Source organism: Triticum aestivum, chromosome 5A, assembly GCF_018294505.1.
Source record: "Triticum aestivum cultivar Chinese Spring chromosome 5A, IWGSC CS RefSeq v2.1, whole genome shotgun sequence".
NCBI classification, from domain to species: Eukaryota; Viridiplantae; Streptophyta; class Magnoliopsida; order Poales; family Poaceae; genus Triticum; species Triticum aestivum.
The window spans coordinates 661,905,659-661,921,187 of NC_057806.1; positions in this window are offsets into that span (position 1 = coordinate 661,905,659).

Below are 15,529 nucleotides of genomic sequence, written 5' to 3' on the forward strand. Positions count from 1 at the left end.
AGCATTGATCGAGATTAGGATTTGTCACTCCATGTATCGGAGAGGTATATATGGGCCCTCTCGGTAATGCACATCACTATAAGCCTTGCCAGCAATGTAACTAATGAGTTAGTTACGGGATGATGCATTATGGAATGAGTAAAGGGACTTGCCGGTAACGAGATTGAACTAGGTATTGAGATACTGACGATCGAATCTCGGGCAAGTAACATACCGATGACAAAGGGAACAACGTATGTTGTTGTGCGGTTTGACCGATAAAGATATTCGTAGAATATGTAGGAACCAATATGAGCATCCAGGTTCCGCTATTGGTTATTGACCGGAGATGAGTCTCGGTCATGTCTACATAGTTCTCGAACTTGTAGGGTCCGCACGCTTAACATTCGGTGACGATCGGTATTATGAGTTTATGTGTTTTGATGTACCGAAGGTAGTTCGGAGTCCCGGATTTGACCACGGACATGACGAGGAGTCTCGAAATGGTCAAGACATAAAGATCTATATATTTAAAGCCTATATTTGGACAACGGAATGGTTCCAGATGAGTTCGGGCATTTTCTGGAGTACCGGGAGGTTAGCGGAACCCCCCGGGGAGTATATGGGCCTTATTGGGCTTTAGTGGAATGTAGGAGAGGAAGGGAAAAGGTGGGAGGCGAGCCCCCCTAGCCCAATCCGAATTGGGTGGGGGGCGGGCCCCCTTTCCTTCCTTCTCTCCTCCCGTTCCTTCTCTCCTACTCCTACTACTTGGAAGGGGGGAATCCTACTCCCGGTGGGAGTATGACTCCCCTAGGGCGCGCCATAGAGGGCCGCCCCCCCTCCTCCACTCCTTTATACACGGGGAACGGGGGCATCCCATAGACACACAAGTTGATCATTGTCTTAACTGTGTGTGGTGCCCCCCTCCATCATAATCCACCTCGGTCATATCGTAGCGGTGCTTAGGCGAAGCCCTATTCCGGTAGCTTCATCATCACCGTCATCACGCCGTCGCGCTGATGAAACTCTCCCTCGACACTCAACTGGGTCTGGAGTTCGTGGATCGTCAACGAGCTGAACGTGTGCAGATCACGGAGGTGTCGTACCTTTGGTGCTAGGATCGGTCGAATTGTGAAGACATTCGACTACATCAACCGCATTGTCATAACGCTTCCGCTTACGGTCTACGAGGGTACGTAGACAACACTCTTCCCCTCTCATTGCTATGCATCACCTAGATAGATCTTGTGTGTGCGTAGGAATTTTTTTGAAATTACTGCGTTCCCCAACACCTACTTGATTGTGGTCCATTTCAGAATCTAATAAAGACAACAAGCATAACAAATCTTTCCCTTGCCAATTTTCACTTACCAAGAGTGCTACATTCTCCGATAACGGCGCCAGAAAAGAGTCTTGATAACCCACAAGTGTAGGTGATCAATTGTAGTTTTTTTATAAGAGTGTTGAACCCAGCGAAGAGTAGGAGGAATTGGTGATGGAAAATAGCAAAGTATTTCTTTAAAAGCTGCAATTTTTTTGATTATTTGTTTTATCGAGAGAGCAATTGCAAGATTGTAATCTGCAAAAAAAGTATGATGGAGCAGCAAGTGTCACAGTACTTAATTGTGCTAAGGACAAGCCGGTTGTGTTACTTGTAGGGATCAAACCATTCTCGAGGACAATCGGATTTTCACCAAGTTCCACTAACTTTAACTTTAATTACCTTGATCAATCTTGTGTGGTGGAGCCTATGCCTATGTATTGTTCTTACTTGAATAAAAATACATGTTTATGATTATACCCCGCATCCAAGCATCCACAAATACAAAAGAATAGTTAAGATAGCATCTAACCATAGAATTAACTTTTGGGGTCCCAACTACTCCTTATGTAATAATTCACAAAATCAGGACATGGTAATTTCTGCCACTCCAACCACCTATCATCAGAAAACTTATCACATAATAATCTCCTCTAGGCCAATAAAGGTGAAGTGATATATAGTCGACGTTCACATTGTCATCACTAGAGAATTATACCACAACACAATATTAAAACATTGAAGTTTACTCAATTACACATGTTTAGTAGCAACAAGGTTTCTCCGAAGTCCTGAAGAACATAACGAACTAGTATTTACAAGACATCATATTCATCATGATCAGTCGAGTAATGATATGGATAAGAATCTGGACATACAAAAACTACTAGGGAAAATGTTATACATAGAATCTTAGCAGCAGTGTGGTTTAAAAACAGGCGCTACTGCTAACTAGCAGTAGCGAGCTTAAAGGAACCGCACTACTAATAACTAGATAGCAGTAGCGCTCTAGGTGAAACAAGCGCTACTACTATAATTGCCACGGATTTGCCCCCAGGCTAGATATAGTAGTAGCGCCCTTCCCTGGACGCGCTGCTGCTAAAGTACTTAGTAGCAGTGTGTTTCTGCAAAACTCGCTGCTGCTAAGTGTTGCACCTAATTAGGTTTAGTCCCATACTGCTAAGCGAACAAGGTGTTTACCACCTTAAATATGTTGACTATTTAGATTCTACACAAAAAGATCAATGATGACCAACGTATATTTTTGATGCGTGCTTAGACTTAGCAGTAGCATTTTTTCTGAAAACGTGCTATAGCTACTTTAGCTATACCGCGTTTCCTGAAGTGCGCTACTGCTAGTTCGACTTAACCACCCGCCCACTCAAAATTTCGCTAAGTCCTCCTTTCCCCCCACTGTTCCCCTACTCCTCTGTCGCCGCCGCCCGAGCCCGAGCCTGCCCTCACCGTCGCCGCCCGAGGCCGCCGTCAACCTCACCGCCGCCGCTGCTCTTGACCTCACCGTCGCCGCCGCCTCCCCCCCCCCCCCCCCCCCCCCCGCTCTCGACGTCACCGCCGCTCTCGACCTCACCGTCGTCACCGCCTCCCCCAACCCCGCCGCCGCCTCCCGATCCCGAGCCCGCCCTCGCCGCCCCTACCTCTCCGTCGCCGAGCACCTCCCCGCCACCGTCTCTCCCCTCTCTGTAAGCGCCCCACCCCTCCCCCACCCTCGTTCTCTCTGCTTAGTTAGTACTAGATGTTTTTTAGTAGTAGTAGATGTTAATTTAGGGTTCATAGATAATGATTTTTAGCAGTAGTAGATGTTAATTAGTAGTAGTGATGGTACTAGTTAACTATTGTATAATGTAGTTTATTTTTACTATTTTTAGTAAGTGTTTAAAATAATTAGTACGTAAATTAATAAACTAGTCGAACTACTTTAGTTGTAGTTGAACTTTTAGTAAGTAAATTAATAAACTAGTTGAACTAGTTGAATTAATAGAACTAATGTATTTTTAGTAAGATAATTAATATAACTAGTTGAACTACTTTATTTTTAGAAAGAACTATTTTTTTCTATTTATAATAAGTTTATATTTAGTAAGAACTAGTTGAATTAATAAAACTAGTTGAACATGTCATATTTGTTGTTATTTTTTAGTTTAAGCAGTTATTCGGGATATATTAGTGATAACTTATACTGTTTTTGCTTTTGCAAAAATCAAGGAGCCCCTCCATCATCCCAGTCGTCGTCCCCGTCACCGACCCTCTCCGACATCGAGGTGAGACCAGCCAAATATCCATGTATATCTTGTGTTGCTCAAATAGGATATGTGGTTGCCCAAGTGACCATTCATGTTCAGTTTACACCTCCGAGTGGCCTATGTTTTGCCGGAGTGTTGATTAATTTCCGTTCCGGCAAATTTCAGGCGCTCGATATGTCCTTTTTTAGCAAAGGTCATGCCGGATTTTTCCGTGAATTCTGGCATGACTTGTGCTAGAATATGTAGGAAATATCGAGTGGCTTGGATTTTCTCGAAAAATAATAATCTAATTTAGGTTTTTTAGTACATATATTTAATTGTACAAGTTTAATCTTTGAATTATGAACATAGGAAATGTGTACTCGGACGACGACAGTCTCCCGGGGGAGTGCAGCTGGTGCCACGACGATCGAGGTATGTGCGACAGGTTCATTGAGTTGGACGAAGATCGGCGCTTCAGCATTAAGCTCGAGGAGACCTTCGATGTTGAATCGGTACGCAAGAACGACAAGTGTTTTTTTCATAATTAAGCATGACTTCAACTATTTCAACGTCTAATTTTCATCTTTTACAATTCGACTAGTTCATCCCATGCCATGCAAGACACTATGTCTTGGAGAGGATGGGTTTTGAAGACCATGAAAATTTTCAAACAAAGAAAATACACCTAAGGACCCATCATGATATCGATCTTGAAGTAAATCTGTACAATTCTCAGAGCGTAACCCATTTTGGTTGCCAAAATTAGGAAGCACTTTGCAAAATGTATGGTTTTATGAGGGTATGATTGTCACCATGGATCTTGGTGATCCTGACATCGAGCAAGACAATATGGATATTTAGGTCCTTGTTGATACACTTCCAATTCTACCGCAATGTGAGTTTCTCAAACATTGTTATTAACTAATTTATATTGTTTATTTCAAAATAGTTGACAGCTTATTTCCATTGACAGCTTATTTTGAATCTTCAAAGAATGTGCATAAGATGGTAGACAAAACCCACTACACTGATGGCTCCGAATTAACTTACAAGGAGAAAAGTCATCTGATTGCTTATTGTACTTATCTTGAGAATTACAATACCTATTATCAAACTCCTCCAAATTATGGTGAATACGTGCCACTAGTGCACGTGTTGAACTACGGTAACTTCTATGGAGATAGCCTGGTAAGATTTTTTACTATTACGACATCCATGCATCTTTTGCATACTTCTAAAACTAGTACATCATTGCTAACTACGAAGTTATTACTATGTTTTTCAACAGAAAATCCCGATGGATTGTGTGCCTCATCTGATGTATCAGAATGGTCGCCTTGCAGTTCTGAACATACAGCCAGGTCAATCTAAGGAGCTCACATGTGCATACGGATTTCTAAAACCGGTGAACACATGCTAATCAAAGAATGGAAAAAATGTTTGGACATTCGCAAGGAGGTTCTTGGAAGTAACATTAAGCGAAAGGCAAGAATTGGAGACAGGATAATCTCCATTCTCCATAATGGAGAGTCAGGGGCTATCTTGTTTTTTTCTATTTTACCTTAGAGAATATAGTAGGTCCTAAGAGAATGTAGTAGGTCCTATGAGGTACAATATGTTTATTATGTGATACAATGTGTTAGAGTTGATGATGATGAGTACTTGTGATTACGACTAGTGACCAATTTGTTATGTGATGTCTCATTGATGAAAACGATGATCTTGAGGAGGTGTTATATGACAATGATGTATTATGATGATAAGTTCTTAATGATATGATGATGATGATATTTATTATATCATTGGGTGAAAGAACCGCGGATTAGTTTCAAGTGGATGTCCATCCACTTGAAACTAGTCCACGGTTCTTTCACCCCGTGATGTAATAACTCATTATGATATAAAAACAATTTCTAAATTCCTGTTGTATGAAAACTTGTGTAAAGGTGTACGAATACAACATGAAATAAAAAATAAATAAAATACGAAATAATAGTAGCAGCGCGGGCAGGGAGAAGCGCTACTACTAATTACCAGTAGCGCTCCTCCGGGAAGTCGCTACTAATAAGTCGATTTAGTAGTAGCATGGGCGGAGGCACGCTACCGCAATACGTTAGTTGTAGCGCCTTATCAGTAGTGCATCGCCCCGCGCTACTGATAGGCCTAAAACCCACGCTGCTGCTAGGCTTTTCCCTAGTAGTGAAAGCTTTCACCAATAAACCAATAAGCATAAACTATTAGACAACAATTAACACCAAGAAGTGATCTCAGCAACAAATATGAGGTAACATTTCATAGCTTGAAAAGAGGGGGAGACAAAGGTGACGACGAAGATGGTGCTGGTGAAGATGATGATGATGATGATGACGTAGGCTTCAATTTTCCCCAAACGAAGGGTTAGGATCCCGACAGATCAGCCCGCCAAGAGAGAAGCGCTCCACTCAGGTTCTTCCTAAAGAAGAAAAATCTTTGATAAATCTTTGCATTAGTTTTAGGGTAAAATAGAGCCAGGGTGACAGGCGGAATCAAATAGGTGCCATGTGGGTCCCATGCACCCCTCGGTCGCGGCCCAGCCTAGGTCACAAGTTGGGGCCGCATGGGCCCCACAGACACCCCTTAGCTAGGGTCTAGCCCCTTAGTTTTCTTCTGGTGAGAATCTGGCAATATTTGTTTCTTGATTTTCGAGCTATGAAAAATTACTTTCTCCATTGGACTTAAGTTTGGTGATTTTTGTAGCTTTTTCTACAATTCTCCTCATCCGTTGCAACATAAAAATTAAGAGGAAAAGACATAATAACTATGTGATAATGTGTAAAATATGGTCAATAAGGAGTAATTTATACTAAGAAATTGTTATGAAAATGGATGTAGCAAGGTGCCATAACCACTAGTTTATCTCACCACTAAGAGAAGTTTGTCATTCCATGCCACAATATACTGTTAAAATTTGTCGTTATCTACAACTTGTTGGTACATCATTTGTCGACACGAGAGACAAGTATTCCATCATTTTTTTTGAAACACAAAGTCCAAGAACTCGCCAATATTGGACACGAGCAGAAAAGGCCTCATCTTGATACTGACCATATTTTGGGACCATTGAACATTTCACCACAGCACACACACACCATGACATTGGTATCTGATGTTGGTAAAATATATGTTGAAAGCAAAGTTTCTCTAAAATGGATAGTTGCCATAGTCTATGATTTGATCTCATCGATTAAAAATTACTTTATTGCATTGTTCACTTAACTTGACTACAATAATTTGGCATGGAAAGATATGGGCTTTGTTACATATTTCCATCTCTTTTGGGCATTGTTAGATATTCCCTAAAAAAGGTATTGTTACATACTCATTAAAAGAAAGTATTGTTACATATTGGTTCAGCATGTACCAACTAACTTTTCTTTGTTATTTTTTTTCTCAACAAATTTTCTGCTACCAGATTCTTATAGCATCAACTAACTTTATTTATATTACCTTCGTTACATGTGGTTAGCATTGTTTTCTAGAGAACAAACTTATGAGTCGCTCATCCTTTGGTTGCTTCTTAGGACAACACACAATACCTACATCTAGAGGGGTGTCTAAAGAAACTTCTGGTGCATGACATTGTCATCTGGCCCCTCGGGTGTTGCCATGTGCTCGATTCTAGGTTGCTTAGTTTGAGTCAGTTGTTGGTATACATTTAAGTTGGCTTTGAGCTAGAACTAGCAAGCATGGGAACATCTCTAACCCTTCCCCTAAAACTTAAATTTTCATAACACCTCATCAAACTTAACTCCTCAAATTTTGAGGGCCTAACTTTGTTGCATCCATAACTGCAATGTTTTTATCCATTTTGTGAATTCCTACTTTGTTTTAAGTATATTTATCAGTTTGTTTATAGATACATTATGTAAATTGATCCACTTTAAATATAAAATATAAATTAAAGAGTAAATAAGGAAACAAAATATTCTATCTCATAATTTTGAAATAGAGTTCTTTGTTTTTATTTTATACTATGACTTCTCATTATACTACATAGATTAGTCCTACTATCTTAATTTGGTTCTAATTAGTAGTATTCTCATTTTTATTGTATAGCCCCTTATTATTATTAAATATTAAATAAAGGATAGAGCTATTTTTCTAGCCCTTCCTGCAAATTTCACTATCTATAATTTTGTCTTTAATATTTCTTCTATCCTTTTGACATACGAACCCCATTTTAACTACATTTACACAACATATTAATTCAAATCATAATATTTCTAATGCACATATTTTAACAACATTTTAAGTTCATTTTTAAATCTAAATATTCAAATTCAAACACACACATGACCCAGATGAAGTAATGGTGCAAATAAAACATGAAAGAACAGCAATTATGAACTATGAATTTGTTACAAGTGCTCAACAATATCATCTTGGAGTTGGTGATGAGCTTCTTAGTTTTGGCCATGCGATGCACTGCGAGAAGTCACTCGTCCATGTTTTCTCAATGTTCCAGCTTCACATGTACCCCATTAATTATAATCGAAGTTATAGTGCTCTGACGAGCCTCTCCCATCCTCGATGATCATGTTGTACAAAATTACACATGTTTTCATGATCTGTCACAATATGTATTCACACACTCAAGGATGGTGTCTTCCCAAATGCAAATGTACTCATCAATGTCACAATGTGGCTAGCTGCAATTCCATATGCAAGAACTTGAACCATCATGGTACACTTCATCAATGGACTTGCACCGATTTTGCCAATTGCATTCCTTCTAAGCTTGCACAAGGATCATGACTCTCCATGTCGCGGTCTCATCCCCTCTTCCTCTCGAATGATTGCGATCAATGCCATATTGAAATCATCATCTTCTTCATCTTCCTCCTCCAACAAAGAGTCATAAAAAACTCTTCACGTAGCCTCTTCATCTATAGCATAGTTATAATAAACTGAGAAAAGAGAAACCTTCAGGGGAATTCATCAAACACCTCATGGGCATGAAGAGGTGAGTGTTGTGGTTGTCGTTGTTCGTGCGTCGATGAGACTACCGAAGACAAAGGAGATGAGGAGAAGGAGAAGTGGATGCGATAGGAACCAATTCCCGTCCTTGTCGTCAACCTACACGGTCGTGAAGAAGCTTGTGATGGCTCGGCTCCCGCTCAGGGGCAGTTGACATGGAGGAGACGAGGTGAACACCAAGATCTCTCACGCGGGTCCTTGTTGGCCTCCTGCTCCTCCGGTGGATGCAACCTGATGGGGCGCTGTGGCCGGTTATGGGCTGGTGCTCGGGTTGGTGATGGAGGGTGGCAATAGTGATTCCATGAGCGGGGGAGGCTGGCTGGGACGTGCTACCTCTTGAGCACTGCGTTGGATTTCCCCGAAGAGGGGAGGATGATGCAGCAATGTAGCGTAAGTATTTCCCTCGGTTTTTGAGAACCAAGGTATCAATCCAGTAGTAGGCTACGCTCGAGTACCTTGTACCTACACAAAAACAATAGCTCAACGCAACCAACGCGCTTAGGGGTTGTCAATCCCTTCACGGTCACTTACGAAAGTGAGATCTGATGGAGATGATAAATAATATTTTTGGTATTTTTGGTATAGAGATGCAAAGTGAAAAGTAAAAGGCAAAGTAATAACAAAGCAATAATAATGTGATGGAGATTGATATGATGAGAAAGAGACCCGGGGGCCATAGGTTTCACTAGTGGCTTCTCTCAAGAGCATAAGTATTCTACGGTGGGTGAACAAATTACTGTTGAGCAATTGACAGAATTGAGCATAGTTATGAGAATATCTAGGTATGATCATGTATCTAGGCATCACGTCCGAGACAAGTAGACCGACTCCTGCCTGCATCTACTACTATTACTCCACTCATCGACCGCTATCCAGCATGCATCTAGAGTATTAAGTTAAAAACAGAGTAACGCCTTAAGCAAGATGACATGATGTAGAGGGATAGTTTCATGCAATATGATAAAAACCCCATCTTGTTATCCTTGATGGCAATGATACAATACGTGCCTTGCTGCCTCTTCTGTCACTGGGAAAGGACACCGCAAGATCGAACCCAAAGCTAAGCACTTCTCCCATGGCAAGAACAACCAGTCTAGTAGGCTAAGCCAAACTGATAATTCGAAGAGACTTACAAAGATAACCAATCATACATAAAATAATTCAGAGAAGATTCAAATATTATTCATAGATAGACTTGATCATAAACCCACAATTCATCGATCTCAACAAACACACCGCAAAAAGAAGATTACATCAAATAGATCTCCACGAGAGAGGGGGAGAACATTGTATTGAGATCCAAAAAGAGAGAAGAAGCCATCTAGCACTAACTATGGACCCGTAGGTCTGAAGTAAACTACTCACACTTCATCGGAGGGGCTTGGATGATGATGTAGAAGCCCTCCGTGATCGATGCCCCCTCCGGCGGAGCTCCGGAACATGCCCCAAGATGGGATCTCATGGATACAGAAAGTTGCGGTGGTGGAATTAGGTTTTTGGCTCCGTCCCCGATCGTTTGTGGGTACGTGGATATATATAGGAGGAAGAAGTACGTCGGTGGAGCTTCGAGGGGCCCACAAGGCAGGGGCGCGCCCTAGGGGGGACGCCCTCCACCCTCGTGACCGCCTCGTGCTTTCTTGACGGAGGGTACAAGTCTCCTGGATCTTATATGATGAGAAAATCATGTTTCCGAAGGTTTCATTCCGTTTGGACTCCGTTTGATATTCCTTTTCTCCGAAACCGTAAAATAGGCAAAAAAACAGCAATTCTGGGCTGGGCCTCCGGTTAATAGGTTAGTCCAAAAAATAATATAAAAGTGGAAAATAAAGCCCAATAATGTTCAAAACAGTAGATAATATAGCATGGAGCAATCAAAAATTATAGATATGTTGGAGACGTATCAAGCATCCCCAAGCTTAATTCCTGCTCGTCCTCGAGTAGGTAAATGATAAAAACTGAATTTTTGATGCGGAGTGCTACTTGGCATAATTTCAATGTAAATCTCCTTAATTGTGGTATGAATATTCAGATTCAAAAGATTCAAGACAAAAGTTCATGTCGACATAAAAATAATAACACTTCAAGCATACTAACAAACCAATTATTACTTCTCAAAATAACATGGCCAAAGAAAGCTATCCCTACAAAATCATATAGTCTGGCTATGCTCTATCTTCACCACACAAAGTATTTAAATCATGCACAACCCCGATGACAAGCCAAGCAATTGTTTCATACTTTTGACATTTTCAAAACTTTTTCGATCTTCACGCAATACATGAGCGTGAGCCATGGATATAGCACTATACATGGAATAGAATGGTGGTTGTGGAGAAGACAAAAAGGGAGAAGATAGTCTCACATCAACTAGGCGTATCAACAGGCTATGGAGATGCCCATCAATAGATATCAATGTGAGTGAGTAGGGATTGCCATGCAACGGATGCACTAGAGCTATAAGTATATGAAAGCTCAACAAAATAAACTAAGTGGGTGTGTATCCAACTCGCTTGCCCACGAAGACCTAGGGCATTTTGAGGAAGCCCATCATTGGAATATACAAGCCAAGTTCTATAATGAGAAATTCCCACTAGTATATGAAAGTGACAGAATGAGAGACTCTCTATCATGAAGATCATGGTGCTACTTTGAAGCACAAGTGTGGTAAAGGATAGTAACATTGTCCCTTCTCTCTTTTTCTCTCATTTTTTTTGTGGGCCATCTCTTTTTATGGCCTCCTTTTCTTTTCTTTTTTTATTTTTCGTTCGGAGTCTCATGCCGATTTGTGGGGGAATCATAGTCTCCATCATCCTTTCCTCACTTGGGACAATGCTCTAAAAATGATGATCATCACACTTTTTATTTTTCTTACAACTCAACAATTACAACTCAATACTTAGAAGAAAATATGACTCTATATGAATGCCTCCGGCGGTGTACCGGGATATGCAATGAATCAAGAGTGACATGTATGAAAGAATTATGAACGGTGGCTTTGCCACAAATACGATGTCAACTACATGATCATGCTAGCAATATGACAATGATGGAGCGTGTCATAATGAACAGAATGGTGGAAAGTTGCATGGCAATATATCTCGGAATGGCTATGGAAATTCCATGATAGGTAGGTATGGTGGCTGTTTTGAGGAAGGTATTTGGTGGGTGTATGATACCGGTGAAAAGTGCACGGTATTAGAGAGGCTAGCAATGGTGTAAGGAAGGAAAGTGCGTATAATCCATGGACTCAACATTAGTCATAAAGAACTCATATACGTATTGCAAAAATCTAGAAGTTATCAAAGCAAAGTATTACGCACATGCTCCTAGGGGGATAGATTGGTAGGAAAAGACCATCGCTCGTCTCCAACCGCCACTCATAAGGAAGACAATCAATAAATAAATCATGCTCCGACTTCATCACATAACGGTTCACCATACGTGCATGCTACGGGAATCACAAACTTTAACACAAGCATTTCTCAAATTCGCAACTACTCAACTAGCATGACTCTAATATCACCATCCTCATATCTCAAAACAATTATCAAGCATCAATTTTTTTCTTAGTATTCAACACACTCAAAAGAAAGTTTTACAAATCTTGAATACCAAGCATATTATTATTAAGCAAATTACCATGTTATTAAGACTCTCAAAATAATATAAGTGAAGCATGAGATATCAATAGTTTCTATAAAACAAATCCACCACCGTGCTCTGAAAGATATAAGTGAAGCACTAGAGCAAAATTATATAACTCAAAAGATATAAGTGAAGCACATAGAGTATTCTATCAAATTCCAAATTATGTATGGCTCTCTCAAAAGGTGTGTACAGCAAGGATGATTGTGGTAAACTAATAAGCAAAGACTCAAATCATAAAAGACGCTCCAAGCAAAACACATATCATGTGGTGAATAAAAATATAGCTCCAAGTAAAGTTACCGATAGAAGTAGACGAAAGAGGGGATGCCTTCCGGGGCATCCCCAAGCTTTGGCTTTTAGGTGTCCTTAGATTATATTGGGGTGCCATGGGCATCCCCAAGCTTAGGCTCTTGCCACTCCTTGTTCCATAATCCATCAAATCTTTACCCAAAACTTGAAAACTTCACAACACAAAACTCAAAGTAGAAAATCTCGTGAGCTCCGTTAGCGAAAGAAAACAAAAGACCACTTCAAGGTACTATAATGAACTCATTCTTTATTTATATTGGTGTTATACCTACTGTATTCCAACTTCTCTATGGATTATAAACTATTTTACTAGCCATAGATTCATCAAAATAAGCAAACAACACGTGAAAAACAGAATCTGACAAAAACTGAATAGTTTGTAGTAATCTGTAGCTAGCGCTGTCGGATTTCGGGTTCCGGCAGACCCTTGAAGTTCTAACACTGGGGTGCGCGCGGAGATCTCTCCCCTACCGATCTACGTCTAATCTCCTCGCGTGATCTAAGCTGGAAACAACGAACAACACAAGGGACATGAGGTTTATACTGGTTCGGGCCACCGTGGTGGTGTAATACCCTACTCCAATGTGTGGTGTGGTGGATTGCCTCAGGGGCTGATGATGAACAGTACAAGGGAAGAACAGCCTCGCGAGAGGTGTTCTTGAGCTGGTGCAATGAACTGCTTGGGTGAGTTCAGTCGCCTCTCTCTCTCTCTCTCTGCTAGGGTTCTATCAGATCTGTAGCCGTCTCTCTTTCATCCCCCTAGGTGTCCTTTTCCTTCTGTGGTGGCTAGCCCTATTTATAGAGGCCCTAGGCCTCTCCCCAAATAATGAGCGGGAAGGGCGCCAACAATTGGCCATTTTGAAGGGTAACATATAGTACAAGTTATCCTGACCAAAGGTGGTCTTCGGCTGCCAAAAGCACTGGTGATGACGCCGTCTTGGGCTCCACGGTGACCTCTGTCCTGCCGCTCTGCTGGTCTTGGTCTTGTTGCACCGGAATGGTAACCTTTGCCCGATGCCTTGGCCTGTGCTTACCCCCTTTGCACCAAAGGGGAAACAAGGACACTACGCAGGCCGGTGCTCGCCTGGTCTCGATCATCATGGCTTGCGTCACGAGCTCCTCGCGAGGTACCCCTTCCTTGATCTCTCCGCCTCCTCGCGAGCCTGCCTGATGAGGCTGCCTCTGAGGAAGCTTCCTATCGTCCGCCCCGCGAGGCTTGGCCCCTTGTGAGGATCTTGAGCTTGAGCTGATGAAGGTGGGCCGCGCTGGGCCCCCACTTGAGCCACGTCGCAGGCCGCAGGCAGGCAAGTCTGGGGACCCCCGTTCCCAGAACGCCGACAGTAGCCCCCGGGCCCAAGGCGCGCCCGGGCTTGGCCTAGCAGGGAAGCAAAGAGGCAAGCACGGAGCGCCACGGGCCCAAAAAGCCTGCGGCCTTGGGCGCCGCGTGGAGATTGATTGGACGTGGGCGTCTGTGCTTCCCAACGATGCCTCGACAACCGCATGACTTGACAAGCCCCTCCATGCAGAGAAACCGGTCATGATTACCTGCGATCATGATGCTCGGCGGTTGGCCTCCTCCGGCTATAAGTACGGGGCTGTGCGAGCCCCTTCAGTCCATCCCTTCCTGCTGCTCCTTTCCTTCTCCTTCCTTGTTCTTGCTCCTCCTTACGCCAATGGCACCAATCCGCCGGTTCTCTGCAGAAGAGAAGGGAAAGGCCCCCCGAGTGGGTCCTGACCCACTTCTGCCGAAGAAGGGGCTGGTCCTTTGTCACCGAGATGAGGGTGCTCAGCAGGAGGCACTCACTACACCATAACACCGATGTAATGGCATGTAATCTGCCGGGAGAAAGCTCTTAAAACGACATACTGGCTGCTGGGATGGTAGTTCTCTCGGCAGATAGAACCGCCACGAGAACGGCTAACGGGGATTACTTCTCCCGGCAGATAGATATCTCCCGGCAGTTTAACTGCCGTTACGTACATATTTCCCGGCAGTTAGTTTTCTCCTGGCAGGTTCCTTAGCGCAAAGGGATTTTAGTTATCGGCAATGCAACTGCCGGTAAAAACTTGTTGGCCCGACAGTTTGTATGCCATCACATTGATAAAATAGAATTTTGGGTAGCATATACCTATAATTTAATAACAATTAACAATGTCTAATTTAATATCCATGCACAATGTTTTAGCAAATCAGGACATCACACAATTTATGCATACACTTCAATCAGAGTTACATTTAGGCCTCATACTTCATTCGATAAACATAGGAAGCAAATATAACGAGTACATATATATATATTTCGAGATGGCACATAACCAAATGAAGTTGTGCCACAAAAGGGGAAGTGGCTTAAAATCCACCAAAATGGGCAGAGCTAGTCTCCAGGTTTAACAAACAGTTTCTAGATATGCCACATAACCAAAATAAAGTTGTGCCACAAAAGGGGAAGTGGCCATACAGTGGCTTAACAGCCACCAAAATGGGCAGAGCTGAGTCTCCAGGTTCAACAAACATATTACATTATCATCCCAACACTGAAAATTGAAGGTCTTCCAGATCTTCAACTGCTTGTAGATCTTTGAAATCACCAACTTGCTGTTGTCGGCGTTCTAGGAACTGGGGTCCCCAGACTTGCCTGCCCGCGGCCCGTGGCGTGGCTCAAAAGGGGGCCCAGCGCGGCCCATCTTCATCAACACAGACCCAAGACCCTCGCGAGGGGCCAAGCCTCGCGGGGCGGACGACACGGCGCTTCCTCAGGCACGGCCTTATCAGGCTGGCTCGCGAGGAGGCGGAGAGATCAAGGCGGGGTACCTCACGAGGTGCCCGTGACGCAAGCCATCACGAACAAAGGCACCAGGCGGGCGCCAGCCGCGCAGTGTCCTCCTTTCCTCTTTGGTGCAAAGGGAGCAAGCGCAGGCGAGAGCATCAAGCAAAGGCACCCGTTTCGGTGCAACGAGACCAAGACCAGTCCAACGGCAGGGAGGAAGTCATTGTCGACCCCAAGCCAGCGTC